We start from the raw sequence: 14,886 nt of genomic DNA, 5'->3' as shown, positions 1-14,886 counted from the left end.
TATTCCAAAATTGACCACATAGTTAGAAGTAAAGCTCTCCTCAGCAAATGTAAAAGAACAGAAATTATAACAAACTGTCTCTCAGACCACAGTGCAATCAAACTAGAACTCAGGATTAAGAAACTTACTCAAAACCGCTCAACTACATGGAAACTGAACAACCTGCTCCTGAATGACTACTGGGTACATAATGAAATGAAGGCGGAAATAAAGATGTTCTTTGAAACCAATGAGAACAAAGACACAAAATACCAGAATCTCTGGGACACATTCAAAGCAGTGTGTAGAGGGAAATTTATAGCACTAAATGCCCACAAGAGAAAGCAGGAAAGATCTAAAATTGACACCCTAACATCACAATTAAAAGAACTAGAGAAGCAAGAGCAAACACATTCAAAAGCTAGCAAAAGGCAAGAAATAACTAAGATCAGAGCAGAACTGAAGGAAACAGAGACACAAAAAAACCCTTCAAAAAATCAATGAATCCAGGAGCTGGTTTTTGAAAAGATCAACAAAATTGATAGACCGCTAGCAAGACTAATGAAGAAGAAAAGAGAGAAGAATCAAATAGACTCAATAAAAAATGATAAAGGGGATATCACCACCGATCCCACAGAAATACAAACTACCATCAGAGAATACTATAAACACGTCTACGCAAATAACCTAGAAAATCTAGAAGAAATGGATAAATTCCTCAACACATACACCCTCCCAAGACTAAACCAGGAAGAAGTTGAATCTCTGAATAGACCAATAACAGACTCTGAAATTGAGGCAATAATTAATAGCTTACCAACCAAAAACAGTCCAGGACCAGATGGATTCACAGCCGAATTCTACCAGAGGTACAAGGAGGAACTGGTACCATTCCTTCTGAAACTATTCCAATCAATAGAAAAAGAGGGAATCCTCCCTAGCTCATTTTATGAGGCCAGCATCATCCTGATACCAAAGTCTGGCAGAGACACAACAAAAAAAGAGAATTTTAGACCAATATGCCTGATGAACATTGATGCAAAAATCCTCGATAAAACACTGGCAAACTGAATCCAGCAGCACATCAAAAAGCTTATCCACCATGATCAAGTGGGCTTCATCCCTGGGATGCAAGGCTGGTTCAACATATGAAAATCAATAAACATAATCCAGCATATAAACAGAACCAAAGACAAAAACCATATGATTATCTCAATAGATGCAGAAAAGGCCTTTGACAAAATTCAACAACCCTTCATGCTAAAAACTCTCAATAAATTAGGTACTGATGGGACGTATCTCAAAATAATAAGAGCTATCTATGACAAACCCGCAGCCAATATCATACTGAATGGGCAAAAACTGGAAGCATTCCCTTTGAAAACTGGCACAAGACAGGGATGCCCTCTCTCACCACTCCTATTCAACATAGTGTTGGCAGTTCTGGCCAGGGCAATCAGTCAGGAGAAGGAAATAAAGGGTATGCAATGAGGAAAAGAGGAAGTCAAATTGTCCGTTTGCAGATGACATGATTGTATATCTAGAAAACCCCATCGTCTCAGCCCAAAATCTCCTTAAGCTGATAGGCAACTTCAGCAAAGTCTCAGGATACAAAATCAATGTACAAAAATCACAAGCATTCTTATACACCAATAACAGACAAACAGAGAACCAAATCATGAGTGAATTCCCATTCACAACTGCTTCAAAGAGAATAAAATACCTAGGAATCCAACTTATAAGGGATGTGAAGGACCTCTTCAAGGAGAACTACAAACCACTCCTCAATGAAATAAAAGAAGATACAAACAAATGGAAGAACATTCCGTGCTCATCGGTAGGAAGAATCAATATCGTGAAAATGGCCATACTGCCCAAGGTCATTTATAGATTCAATGCCATCCCCATCAAGCTACCAATGACTTTCTTCACAGAATTGGAAAAAACTACTTTAAAGTTCATATGGAACCAAAAAAGAGCCCGCATCGCCAAGTCAATCCTAAGCCAAAAGAACAAAGCTGGAGGCATCACGCTACCTGACTTCAAACTATACTACAAGGCTATAGTAAACAAAACAGCATGGTACTGGTACCAAAACAGAGATATAGACCAATGGAACAGAACAGAGCCCTCAGAATTAATGCTGCGTATCTACAACCAGCTGATCTTTGACAAACCTGACAAAAACAAGAAACAGGGAAACGATTCCCTATTTAACAAATGATGCTGGGAAAACTGGCTAGCCATATGTAGAAAGCTGAAACTGGATCCCTTCCTGACACCTTATACAAAAATTAATTCAAGATGGATTAAAGACTTACATGTTAGACCTAAAACCGTAAAAACCCTAGAAGAAAACCTAGGCATTACCATTCAGGACATAGTCATGGGCAAAGACTTCATGTCTAAAACACCAAAGCAATAGCAACAAAAGCCAAAATTGACAAATGGGATCTAATTAAACTAAAGAGCTTCTGCACAGCAAAAGAAACTACCATCAGAGTGAACAGGCAACCTACAAAATGGGAGAAAATTTTCACAACCTACTCATCTGACAAAGGGCTAATAACCAGAATCTACAATGAACTCCAACAAATTTGCAAGAAAAAAACAAACAACCCCATCAAAAAGTGGGTGAAGGATATGAACAGACACTTCTCAAAAGAAGACATTTATGCAGCCAAAAGACACATGAAAAAATGCTCATCATCACTGGCCATCAGAGAAATGCAAATCAAAACCACAGTGAGATACCATCTCACACGAGTTAGAATGGCGATCATTAAAAAGTCAGGAAACAACAGGTGCTGGAGAGGATGTGGAGAAACAGGAACACTTTTACACTGTTGGTGGGACTGTAAACTAGTTCAACCATTGTGGAAGTCAGTGTGGCGATTCCTGAGGGGTCTAGAACTAGAAATATCATTTGACCCAGCCATCCCATTACTGGGTATACACCCAAAGGATTATAAATCATGCTGCTATAAAGACACATGCACACGTATGTTTATTGCGGCACTATTCACAATAGCAAAGGCTTGGAACCAACCCGAATGTCCAACAATGACAGGCTGGATTAAGAAAATGTGGCATATATACACCATGGAATACTATGCGGCCATAAAAAATGATGAGTTCATGTCCTTTGTAGGGACATGGATTAAGCTGGAAATCATCATTCTCAGCAAACTATCGCAAGGACAAAAAACCAAACACCGCATGTTCTCACTCATAGGTGGGAATTGAACAAAGAGAACACGTGGACACAGGAAGGGGAACATCACACTCTGGGGCCTATTGTGGGGTGGGGGGAGGGGGGAGGGATAGCATTTGGAGATATACCTAATGTTAAATGATGAGTTACTGGGTGCAGCACATCAACATGGCACATGTATACATATGTAACTAACCTGCACGTTGTGCACATGTACCCTAAAACTTAAAGTATAATAAAAAAAATTCATTGCAGGTCTAGTATGTGCTAGATTAGTCCTTCTCAAAGTCTGGTTCCTGGACAGATTGCACCAACATCCCCTGAGATGCAAATTAGAAGTGCAAATAAATTATTGAGCCACACCACGGTCCTACTGCTTCAGAAACTTGAGGTGGGGCCCAGCAACTCATATTTTAATAAATCCTCAGGTGATGCTGATGCACACTAAAACCACTGTGCTAAGTGTTTTACATGAATAATCTCATTCAATTCCATACAAGCCTAAAGAGGTGGGAAGTATACTAATATCCCTGATTTACAGATGACAAACATGGGGTTTGGAGAGGTTAGCGGCCTGCCCCAGGTCCTCACCTGGTAAGGGGGCCCCAGGTCTGCGTGACCCACACCACTGCCATCTCCCCTCACCACCTCAATGCCTCCCTGAAGTGAGACGCTTTTGTTCCAAGAGGGCTTCCTGCAGGCAGATGTGGGAGCAGGAGTCACTGGTGACACTGGAGCATTCTCCTGGGCTGAGGGGTAGAATAGACAGCTATTTTTACTAGGTTTGCAAGACCAGCTGGACTGTTATCATCTATGAAACTAGGCAAACATCTAGCACTAGGACTGTCCCATTCTTGGGCAGGAGCTAAGTAGACATCGCTACTAGTCTGCAATATTCCCAGAGCACCTACCATCTGCTAAGCATGAGCTTCCGCAACATTGAGACCTGTTGTAACCACTGACAATGATGTTGCCTTCAAGGATGGATTAAGTTCCTACTACTTGGAGGCACTGTGCTAGAGGCTTCACAATATATTCTCCTCCTGGTGTTATTATGCCCTTTAACAGATAAGACCGTTGAGGCTCAGAGAGACGCGGGACAACAGCTCATAGGCAATGGGGCAGGGTTCTGGCTTGCATACTCTAAGGATGATTTCTTCCACTATGCTATACTTTGAGAAGACAGGAGGGAGCAGGGGAGAACGGTGGGGGCTCCCAGCAAAAGGACAAGGCCCTCAGGGCCTGAGGTAGAACTGGAGGCCCACTCTTGACAATCAGTCCTTACCCAGGAGCACAGAGCCAGGCAAATCTGGTCCCAGCACCCATGCCCCCTTCCCCTCCTGGCTCCCCGACGCAGGAGAAAGCACCCTGGGACTCACTGCGGGCCGGCGGGCACCTGCCACTGATGGGAAGAGCTCCTGTTTCCTATGTGCGCCAAGAGGGCCCAAGGCAGACCTGCCAGCAGCCACGAGATGGCGCTGCGATCCAGCCGACTCCGGGCCCTGCAGCCACCCTCCCCGAGGCTGCCCCGCGGGAGACCCAAGCGGTCGCGGGGGACGCTCTCCTACTCCCCAACTTCCCTCTTCGTTCCCTCCTCCTTCCTCGCCCCCTGGCCCTGCGAGGAGTGGAGGCCGCATCAGGGAGCCCTAGGCCCAAGGGCAGACTAGGACTCCCCACCGACTCCCAGGCAGCCCGGGGACAGCTGCTTCTCCCCTCCCCTGCCCTCCGTTCGTCTTTCCCTGGGCTCCTCCCCAGCCCGGCCAGCCAGTCCTGGGCCACTGCGCTCCCACAGCACAACTGAAGCAGGATCGCAACTCGCAGACTTAACGACTGCACAACTAAACATCAAAATTGAACTCTTCGTTAGAAGACATCCCTCTGCTTGAAAACGTAGCCATCGAAGTTCCCTCTATGTGTCAAAAATAAGTTATGCGCAGGAGCCAGAGTCCCGTGCCTGGTGTCACCTCTCTTTCCCCAAGTCCTCTCCCATCCAGAAAACCATGCATGTGCGTGGGTCCCTGCGCGCGCACTTGGAGAGGTAGAATTTTGAGTTGAAAATCTGAATCTACCATGAAAAATTGTGTGACACCAAGCAAGTTCTTTAAGACTCTTTGGGCCTCAATTTTCTCATCCATAAAGTGGAAATAATACTAGTAATCACTTCATGGGCTGTTGGAAAAATTAAATACATCTAAACCATTTACAGGTGCTTTAACACATAGTAAGTACTCAGTAAATATTATTTCTTTTCCTCTGACACTTACAGTGTGTGTCCATCATTTGGCATTCAATGCAGGCAGCCTTGTGTTTTTGGCTAATTTCTCCTATAGGACATCCCACCCCCAAGGGCCGTGTCTTGCATATCTGTATGTTCAGGAGCACCCAGCACAGGCTCTTGCCTGGTACATAGTAATTAGAGTGGGCCATAGTGACCACCACAAACCACAGCCTCTGGCTTCAGTTCTGCCTCCCTCCTGTCTTCTCTCAGGTGCCGGCTTCATGCGCAGCCCTGCTAGCGCAGCTACCTAGTGTCCTCTCCTCCACTTCTCTGCTTTGGAGCGGGTGGTGCCCAGCTTTGAGTGGTGAGAGCTGTAGCCTTTTGCTCTCTGCTAGGCCAGGAAGCCCCTTCTGAGAGGGTGAGGGGGGCCAGGATGGAGGGGGCATGGTTCTTGTTTTGTGTCCTGGAGAGAGTATGCTCCACATAAAGCCTGCTTGAGCAGAGGAGAAGAACCCAGCCCCGGCACCTTAGCCTTGACCCAGGTTCGTATGGTGTGGAGCCCTTGCTTCTGCTGTGATCGGGCCCAAAAGGTTAACAAATGAGTTTGTAGAGGTCTGTGTCTGGGAGTTCTTTGGGGTTTTTATTTGTGTCTTTCCTGACTTTTCTATCTCTAAGAGTCAGGTCTTTCCTCCACATCTCTGTCTTGCACTGCAGTTCCCCAGTGCGCAGTCATTCCATGTGTGTTGATGGACTGCAGGACACATTGGCTCTGAAGGCTTTACCAAGCTGGCTCTCAGTCATATATATATATTTTTAATTTTTGAGACAGGATCTCACTCTGTTGCCCAGGCTGGAGTGCAGTGGCACAATCATGGCTCACTGCAGCCTCGAACTCTGGGGTTCAAGCGATCCTCCCACCTCAGTCTTCTCAGTAGTTGGGACTACAGGTGCCTGCCACCACACGTGGCTAATTTTTATTTTATATTTTGGAGATGGGGATCTCATCATGTTGCCTGGAGCTGATCTCAAACTCCTGTGCTCAATCAATCCTCCCTCCTAGGCCTCCCAAAGCACTGGGATTGCAGGAGTGAACCAACAAACCTGGCCTCAATCAGATCTTTAATCATCCAATTTATTCAATTCTGCCAGAGGGCCCCCTGCTGAAGCTGTTCACAGATTGCTCTGATATCATTAAAAAGCTGACCACATATGCAAATAAAGCGTTGGAGGTGTGAGGGTGGCTTGGGGTAGAAAGTGCTTCTGGTTCATCCAGGAAGGCTTCCTGGTGGGGGAAGGGGAGGGGCTGAAGTTGTCATTGAAAAGGATGGAGTTTGATACAATGAGGGGGGTGGTGTGGTTTTAGGCCATAACCCTCCCTTTCCTGGGGCAGGTCCTCACATGAGTCATTCCAGAGTTCCCTTGCTGGTCAGTGGGAACATTCTAGTGTGTGACATCTCCCTGGCAACAAGCTGAGTTCCTGGAAAACAACAATCACAGGGAGATAGTCCACCACCTCTACCCTCTTAACTCTTCCTTAGAAATCCTACTGTCTGCAGCTGGAAATGAATGGAATGAAGGTCAAGGATAAAGTAATAACCAAATATTGGGTTTTGGGTGCCCTGGTAACTGTCCGGTTTCCAGTTAGGGCTCCTGGGTGACATCTTCTTTCTGGGGGAAGACAGAGTCAAATGAGAAACGTGAGTTGAGCCCAGGGGAAAGGGGATCATCCGGGAGATGCCTGAGGGGCTCCAGGGCATCGTAATCTCTTGCTCAGCTGGCAGAGTGGGGCTGACACAGCCAGCTGCTCTCTGGAGTCCTTGGCCTTCCTGTTTCCCCCTGAGGACTTTGAGTGGGGAATCTAAACCATATGTCTCTGATTCATTTACTGTGAACTCATCAAGTTGCTGTTTGGCAAGAGTCCTTGGATGTCTCGGAAGAGCTTTCGGTTTGGTTTCATTTGTTCTTTCTAGTGCTTTTCCTTTGAAATAGGAAGTTTATGTTTGCCAAAAATAAGTTGAAAAGCTAGATTTGATATTGGATCAGAGCACAAAAAGAAATCAAGAAGATATTATCCTTTGTGTTTCCCTATTTTTAACTTTGCAATGCAGGCAAGCCATAGCTGACATTTAATTCTGTGAATTGGGTGCTATCGTTATCCCCATTTTACAAATGAGAAAACTAAAGCCCAGAGTGGTTGAGTAAATTGCCCAAGTCCACATAGCTAGTAAAGTGGCAGCTTTATATACGTGCACACTAGCATCGCCAAGGGCCTATCATGCTTTTAGGGGCCTATGTAAATATTTTAATTTATTTTAAAATCAGAAAAAAATGAACTTGATGTTGAAAGAGAATGTAATGTATTTGTCTTTCTACCAATACAGTCATATAAAGTTTAACTCTTTCAGAAGCAGCACCGTCTTGAGTACCAGGGAGAAAGAGAGAGAATGGAAGGAGCAGTGGTTGGGTGTCCACTGTGCTTGGCGGGGCTGACCACTGTGTGAAAGTGGCCCAGATGCCACGTCAGCCCCCTCACTGAGGGGACTAAGCCCACACCCTAAGATAAAGAAGACTGTATTTAATAAAGTGCCACTGGGCTTGGACTAGGTAGATCACACGAGGCTTCACGAAGGAGCTGGGATTTGAGGAGAGGGTTAAACGTGAAAGGATGGGAAAGTAGAGACAATTTGAGGAATGGAGAATTCCTTGTATTGGGGGAGACTGGGGGTAGCTGATGTAGAGGTTGTGTTAATTATTAGTTAAAACTCAGTTTCTAAACTACTTTTGAATTGTATTTTGTTTGTATTTCACATTGAAGATCTGCATCTAGCTGTTACTTGTTTTCATTCTGTCAGTGATAATTAAAGCTCAATTGTTACTTAAACTCACAAATGATTATCTTCTGTAATAGAAAGGCAAACAGGACTTTTGTTTTTGTTCATTTTGTTATTTCCTGTTAGAGGTTAACTAATATTCATTCTTTAGCAGTTAATGTCTATATAGCAGACATAGATATAGCAGGTATAGATATTGCTGTTTAGCAGCAATAATTAGGAAATTGTCCAAAAGGTCATAGGAAACCATCTCACTTCCTTATTTTTGCACCAAAATGACATACCAAACATTGCAGTGTGATTTCCATGGAAGGGACTCATGGTTTACAAACGGTGCCCTCAGAGACAGGACTTGGTAAAGACACCTTGGGGCACAAGGGGTAGGAAAGGCGCCGGCAGGGAGTGGCCGGGGGGTGAGCGGCAGGTGGGTGCTGAGGTCCTTTTCCCCGCTTTAACCTGATCAGGCTGTTTACATATGTTAGGGTTTCTAGAAAAGATTTCATTTTTTAAAAGGGGGATCCTCTGAAAAAAATGAATTTGAAAACCACTGCTATAAAAACTTTAAGAAAGTTAAATAAAAACTCTAGGAACTAGGTGGTTTATTTCTTTATTCTCTGCCTATTCCAGGAATAACCTAAGATGGCTTATCGAATATTAATACATATCATTCAGCAAGTTTTTTTAAGCAAAGCAGAAATGGAAAGAAGGAAAAATAATGATAGAGACGTCAGACATCCCCAGGGCAAGGTTCATGTACCAATGTACCCGAGGAGGAGCAGGCCAGCGGGGCTGGGCGGCACAGGCTGCAGCTGGCAGGCCTGGTTCACAGAAGGGTCACGCAGACGCAAGCCATCCTCCTTCTGCAGGATGAGGCAATGGTGGCCTGGGCAGAGCCCTGAGATCCTGTGGAAGCTCCTAGGATATTAGTGAGAGTCCTTGGGAGGTTTGTTTGACTTTGCACAAGTGCGTCGTTCTCCATCCCAGCCACCATCTTTGTCCTTTCCTTCCCTAAAGACACATAAACCATGGCAAGTGGAGGTCTCTGCCTGCCCACCCAGCTGTCCTCAGTCCTCTGGCCACACACCCTTCACACCCTAGTCACCCCCCCAATCAAAAATTATCAAAAGCCAAATTTGATCATTTGTCTTGGGTTTACTCTGGGCCAGGTACAGTTCCAAGTACTTCATACATTCAGCCCTCCATGTCTGTGGGTTCAACCAACTGTGGATAGAAAATATTTTTTAAAAACCAAACATCTGTACTGCATATCTACATTTTTTTCTTGTCATTATTCCCTAAACAATAAAGTATAACTATTTACATAGCATTTACATTGTATTAGGAATTATAAGTAATCTGGAGTTGATTTAAAGTATACAGGAGGATGTGCATAAGTTAATGTAAATACTAAGCCATTTTATGTCAGGGACTTGAGCATCTTTGGATTTTAATGTCCCTGAAGACTGCTAGGTAAATTACTGTGTGGTTTCTCCCTGAGTCATCAGGGCAGGGATGAGGTTGGAGGAGCGAGGTTTTCCTGCCAGTATTTGGGTTCTCTTTACCCAAAGAAACCAATCCCCCGAAGATACTGAGAGACAACAGTATGTGTTAACACTTTTGATTCACACAACATCCCTATGAGGTGGGTACTATTATCATCCCCATTTAACAGATCAAGAAACCGAGGCACGAAGAGGTTAAACAACTTGCTCAAAGTCATACACCTGGTGACAGAGCCGAGATTTGAAAGCAGTTTGGTTCTGCGCTCTTTCTACTCTACCGTGGAGCCCCAATTTCCCAACTCATTACAACCTGCTGGTTGCAGAGTGGGAAGTTATGCTGTCCCTGAGGCTGAAGTCCCAGGTTTTACCCTCAAGTGAGCTACTCAGTCACACCTTGGCCTGTCCTGTTTGGGAGCCACAGATGGCACCTTGCAGTCTGTCCAGCCATTTGTTAATATTGCAGATCCCAAAGAGAACCCAACGTTGGAAGGAGTAAGGGAGCTCAAGGCAGGCTTTTCTCACAAAGGAAAAGGCAGCAAAGAAGTAGGATATGCAAGACAGGATCTTGGTTGCTCCCTGGTTTCATCTTATTAATAATAATTAATATTATGACAGATACCACTTAGAGCCAGACACTGTTCTAGGTATTTTACATTCATGATCTTATTTAATCCTCAAAGCCACTGAGCAAGGTAGGTATTATTAGTCTCACTGTACCAGGAGGAAATTGAGACCTAGAGGCCACAGTGAATTCATCTCTGCTTTTCCCCAGGCCATAGCACCCAAGTTTTCTACATGGTCACCACCCTTGTGCCCTCTACACCTATTTGCACAGAAGCTCCTTCACGGGGTTCTCAGGATCTGTATTTGCTTCTGCTCTTGCCTGTCAGTTCCTCAAAAGCCAAGGCTGTGCTCACTAGTTCTCTTCACATCCTTCCTCTCTAACTCCAAGAGCCCCACATAAAGCTCTTTGTAAGGTAGGCTCTGGTTCGATGCTGCAACTTCACAGCTAGGATGACATCAGCAGCTGGCACCGCTGGTGGAAATGCAGAAATGGGGAAACAGCCAAAAACAGAGTTCCCTGATCCTTCTTCACCCCCAACAACTCCTTACTTGCATATATATGCATAAAGGATGAATCTGCCTAAACACCTTAGAAAAATGCCTACCCTTGAGCGTCCAAGCCTCAGCCCTGTAAATCATCATGCAAATGAGGCAGCAGCTGTGGGCCTGGTTGCCAGAGCCATTTGTGTCCTCTCACACATAAAACACAAATACTGGTAGGAAAACCCCACTCCTCCAGCCTCATCCCTGCCCTGATGACTCAGGGAGAAACCACACAGTAATTTACCTAGCAGACTCCAGAAGCAGCCTCTTCACTTCCCTGCCAACCCTCCTCACCCACCCGCACCCCCGCACAGGCAGGGGGAGGTGATAATAAGCAGGCTCTTACCAGCTGTCTTTGCAGGGGCAGCGAAAATGATTGCTCAGCCTTGTTCAGGAGAACACACTCCTCCAGCCCTGGCTAATTCTTGGACACGTGGGGCATGGGAAGGAAACTGATGCCAGGCTGGCTCGGGTCTTAGAAAAGTGTCATTCCTCTGGACAGTGCACAGACTTTGTAACAACTTAGTGATGGAACCAAAGCTTACTTTTGTGCCATTTATGAGGGAACTAATTTATAAGCAAAGGAACTCAACTATTTGCTCATTTATTCAATGTATACATGACAACACAATAAAGGAGAGCTTTTTAAAAAAAACCCTAAAAATGGCTTTTATTAGCATGAAAAATCAGCTGTAGCACTTTAGCCTATGGGAGAGAATTAGGCATTTTCAAGTTGTTTCAAGGGTCTTGAGTTTAGTAGAAAAACAGACCTAGAAATTTCAAATAATGCTTTTCTCTTTATTGAGGTAGATTCACAGAACCCCCTTCTTGTCAACCTCTCTCACTCCATGCAATGAAAATACATAGCCTTCAAAAAAAAAAAAGGCATTTGTGTTTTACAATTTTTAAATAATTTACTTCTTCAAATTTTCAGAATATCTTCCCTATATCAATTATTGTGAATGAATGAGATAACTCAAAAGAATGCTTTTATAAAGTGACTTTGGCTTTGGGATGCATTATTTGGGATGCATTTGTAAGTCTTCTACATTTTGGTCTGCAGACCAGCAGGATTGGCATCAACTGGAAGCTTGATTGAAATGCAGAATCTTCAGTTCCTGATTCTCCTGGTCCAGGAGCTGCAATTTAGCAAGATCTCCAGGTGCTTTCAATGCACATTGAAGTCCAAAAAACACCTGTTGGATATTGTCCTCATGGGCAATGACCTTTCAGAGTTTTTGCTTTGCTCCCAATGATGCTAGAAGGGCTGGTTCTCTCTGAGCAAGTGGCAGTGTTCTGAGGACAGCTGGTACTAGACCTTGTTGGGGTTTGGCCTCAAAAACAGATCAAGTGGGTGGGTTCACACACCATGACCTTGGCAGCTGGCCTCCAGATCAGGAGGAGCAACAAGGACATTTCTTGAGCTACCTGTTGGATTCCCCTTTCTTGACTTCAAGGAAAGGAGGAAGCCCTCACAAATCCTTTTGCAATCTTCTCTGTCTCCACTGTTTTAGATCTTCAGTGTAACTGAGAGGTTTCACCGGTCAGGTAACCGGTCTTAAATTTCTTTTGTAGTAAATTTTGTATACAGCCTAGCACTTCCTTTAGAAAGTAGCATCTATTATAACTTGGTAGCTGATTCAAAACTTCAACATTACATCTTGTGGCATATAATAGAAAAAGAACTGGGAAAGCCCTAAGTGTTTACCAATTATTGGTTCAATAAATTATAGAACATCCATGCCATAGAGTATTAGGCAGTAGTTAAAAAGAATAGGGCCTGTCTCAGTGTGTGAACATGAGATAGAGTCCAGGATGTATTACATGAGAAAGCAAATACTGTCGTCCCTCCTTATCCACACGAGATTAGTTCAGGAACAATGCAAGAATACCAAAATCTGAAAGTGCTCAAGTCCCTTATATAAAATGGTATATACTATTTGTATATAACCTATGCACATCCTTCATATACTTTAAATCATCTCTAGATTACTTATAATACCCATTACAATGTAAATGCTATGTAGGGGTTGTTATACTATGTTGTTTTTTATTTGTATTATTTATTATTATATTGGGTTTTTAAAATATTATCAATTCACAGTTGGTTGAATCCACAGATGTGGAATTCTCAGATACAGAGGGCCAACTGTATCTAGTATTACCTCATTTGTGCCTGAAAGAAGAGGAAACGATCTTCACGTACGGTCTTTATGTGCACAGACTATTGCTGGTTGTATATCTTAGAACCTGGAATAGCCACTGCTTCTAAGCAAAGGGTCTTTTCTTTTTGAGACAGGATCTCACTCTGTTACCCAGGGTGGAGTGCAGGGGCATGAACACAGATCACTGCAGCTTCGACTTCCTGGCTCAAGCAATCCTTCCACTTCAGCCTCCTAGGTACTGGGACTACAGGTACACGCCACCATGCCCAGCTAGTGTTTGTATTTTTTTGTAGAGAAGAGGTTTCACCATGTTGGCCAGGCTGGTCTTGAACTCCCAGGCTCAAGCGATCCACCCACCTCAGCCTCCCAAAGTTCTGGGATTACAGGCGTGAGTCACCAAGCAAAGGGTCTTAAAGGCCGGAGCTGGGAGAAGAATTACTTTCACTGTGTACTATTTGGTACTTTTGACTTTTTTTTAACTGTCTGTATATATTACATTTTAAATTCCCAAAGGATTATATGGTCATTTAAAAATTATGGTTATGAAGATTAATATAGCAGCATGAAAAATTTTTATGATGTAAAGTGAGAAAAGCGAACATCCGTAGTCAGTACGTGCATTCCAATGTCATCTATGTAAAAATGAGCAAATAAAAAAAAGACTCAAAGAAAAATGAACAAAATTTAAGAGTAGTTATGTTACAGCATTGGGATTTTCCATGGTTATAAAAATCAACTTTATTGATGTATAGTTTATATGCAAAAATGCATCTATTTTAAGTATACATTTGGAGGAATTTTGACAAATTTATATGCTCATATAACCATCACCACAATCAAAACACAGAACATTTCCATTATCCCAGAAAGTTTCCTTGTACTTTGTCTCATTCCATCCTGGTGTGCAATCAATGATGAGTTTTCTGTCACTATAAGTTAGATCTTGTTTTCTGTCTCTATGAATTAGAATCATATACTATGTACTCTTTTTGTGTCCTGGCTCCTTTTGCTCAGCATAATACCACATCCATCCTCTCCTTCTTCCTTAGTAACTGCATCCTGGGCAATATCCCCAGCTGAAAGATTGCACTTCCCAGCCTTCCTTGCAGCTAGACGTAGCCATATGACAAAATGACGCCCAATGAAGCATACATAGAAAAGTCATGTGAGACTTCTGGAAAAACTTCTGTAAAAGTGAGGAGCAGACACCCTTTTCTTTTTCTTCTCTTTTCTCTTGCTGTTGGCCTGGAATGTGGACCTGATGGATGGAGCTCTGGCATTCATCTTGGAGTATGAAGTGACCTTAAGGATGAACAGAAAAGAAAATGAGCCTGGGCCTTTAATGACACAGTGGAGCTGCTCCCAGCTTGGCTACCTTCCTCTTAGTCTGCTTTTATACGAAAATATATATATATCTTGTTTAAGCACAAATATTTTGGGTTCTTCTGTTGTTTGTTGCTAAAAGTAATTCTAACTGTTCCATAAGCCTTCTAGCACTATTGCATTTTTAAATTATGCATTTTTTGATCAAAAATTAAATTGTAATGTTAAAAAATAAAACTTTATACTAAGATCTGACAAAAACAGTCTAAGAAAAACATTACAGGCTGGGTGCAGTGACTCATACCTGTAATCCCAGCACTTTGGGAGGCCGAGGTGGGTGGATCACCTGAGGTCAGGAGTTCGAGACCAGCCTGGCCAACATGGTGAAACCCCGTCTCTACTAAAAATACAAAAATTAGCCAGGCATGGTGGCATGCACTTGTAATCCCAGCTACCCAGGAGGCTGAAGCAGGAGAATTGCTGGAACCCAGGAGGCAGAGGCTGCCACGAGCCGAGATCGCACCACTGCACTCCAGCCTGGGCGTCA

The 14,886-nt window shown here is 43.6% G+C and overlaps 1 long non-coding RNA gene across 1 annotated transcript; it reads left to right on the top strand.

Moving 5' to 3' along the window:
* Positions 1-6,860: 6,860 nt before the first annotated feature.
* LOC129048039 (uncharacterized) lies at positions 6,861-14,444 on the top strand. Its single transcript, XR_008510038.1, has 3 exons — positions 6,861-7,000; positions 13,151-13,266; positions 14,066-14,444. It is a non-coding gene; the product is annotated as an uncharacterized LOC129048039 (long non-coding RNA).
* Positions 14,445-14,886: the final 442 nt, after the last annotated feature.

This window comes from Pongo abelii, chromosome 1 (genome assembly GCF_028885655.2).
Source record: "Pongo abelii isolate AG06213 chromosome 1, NHGRI_mPonAbe1-v2.0_pri, whole genome shotgun sequence".
Taxonomy (NCBI): Eukaryota; Metazoa; Chordata; class Mammalia; order Primates; family Hominidae; genus Pongo; species Pongo abelii.
The sequence above is the reverse complement of the archived record's forward strand: the minus strand, read 5'-3'. Positions and strand labels throughout refer to the sequence as shown.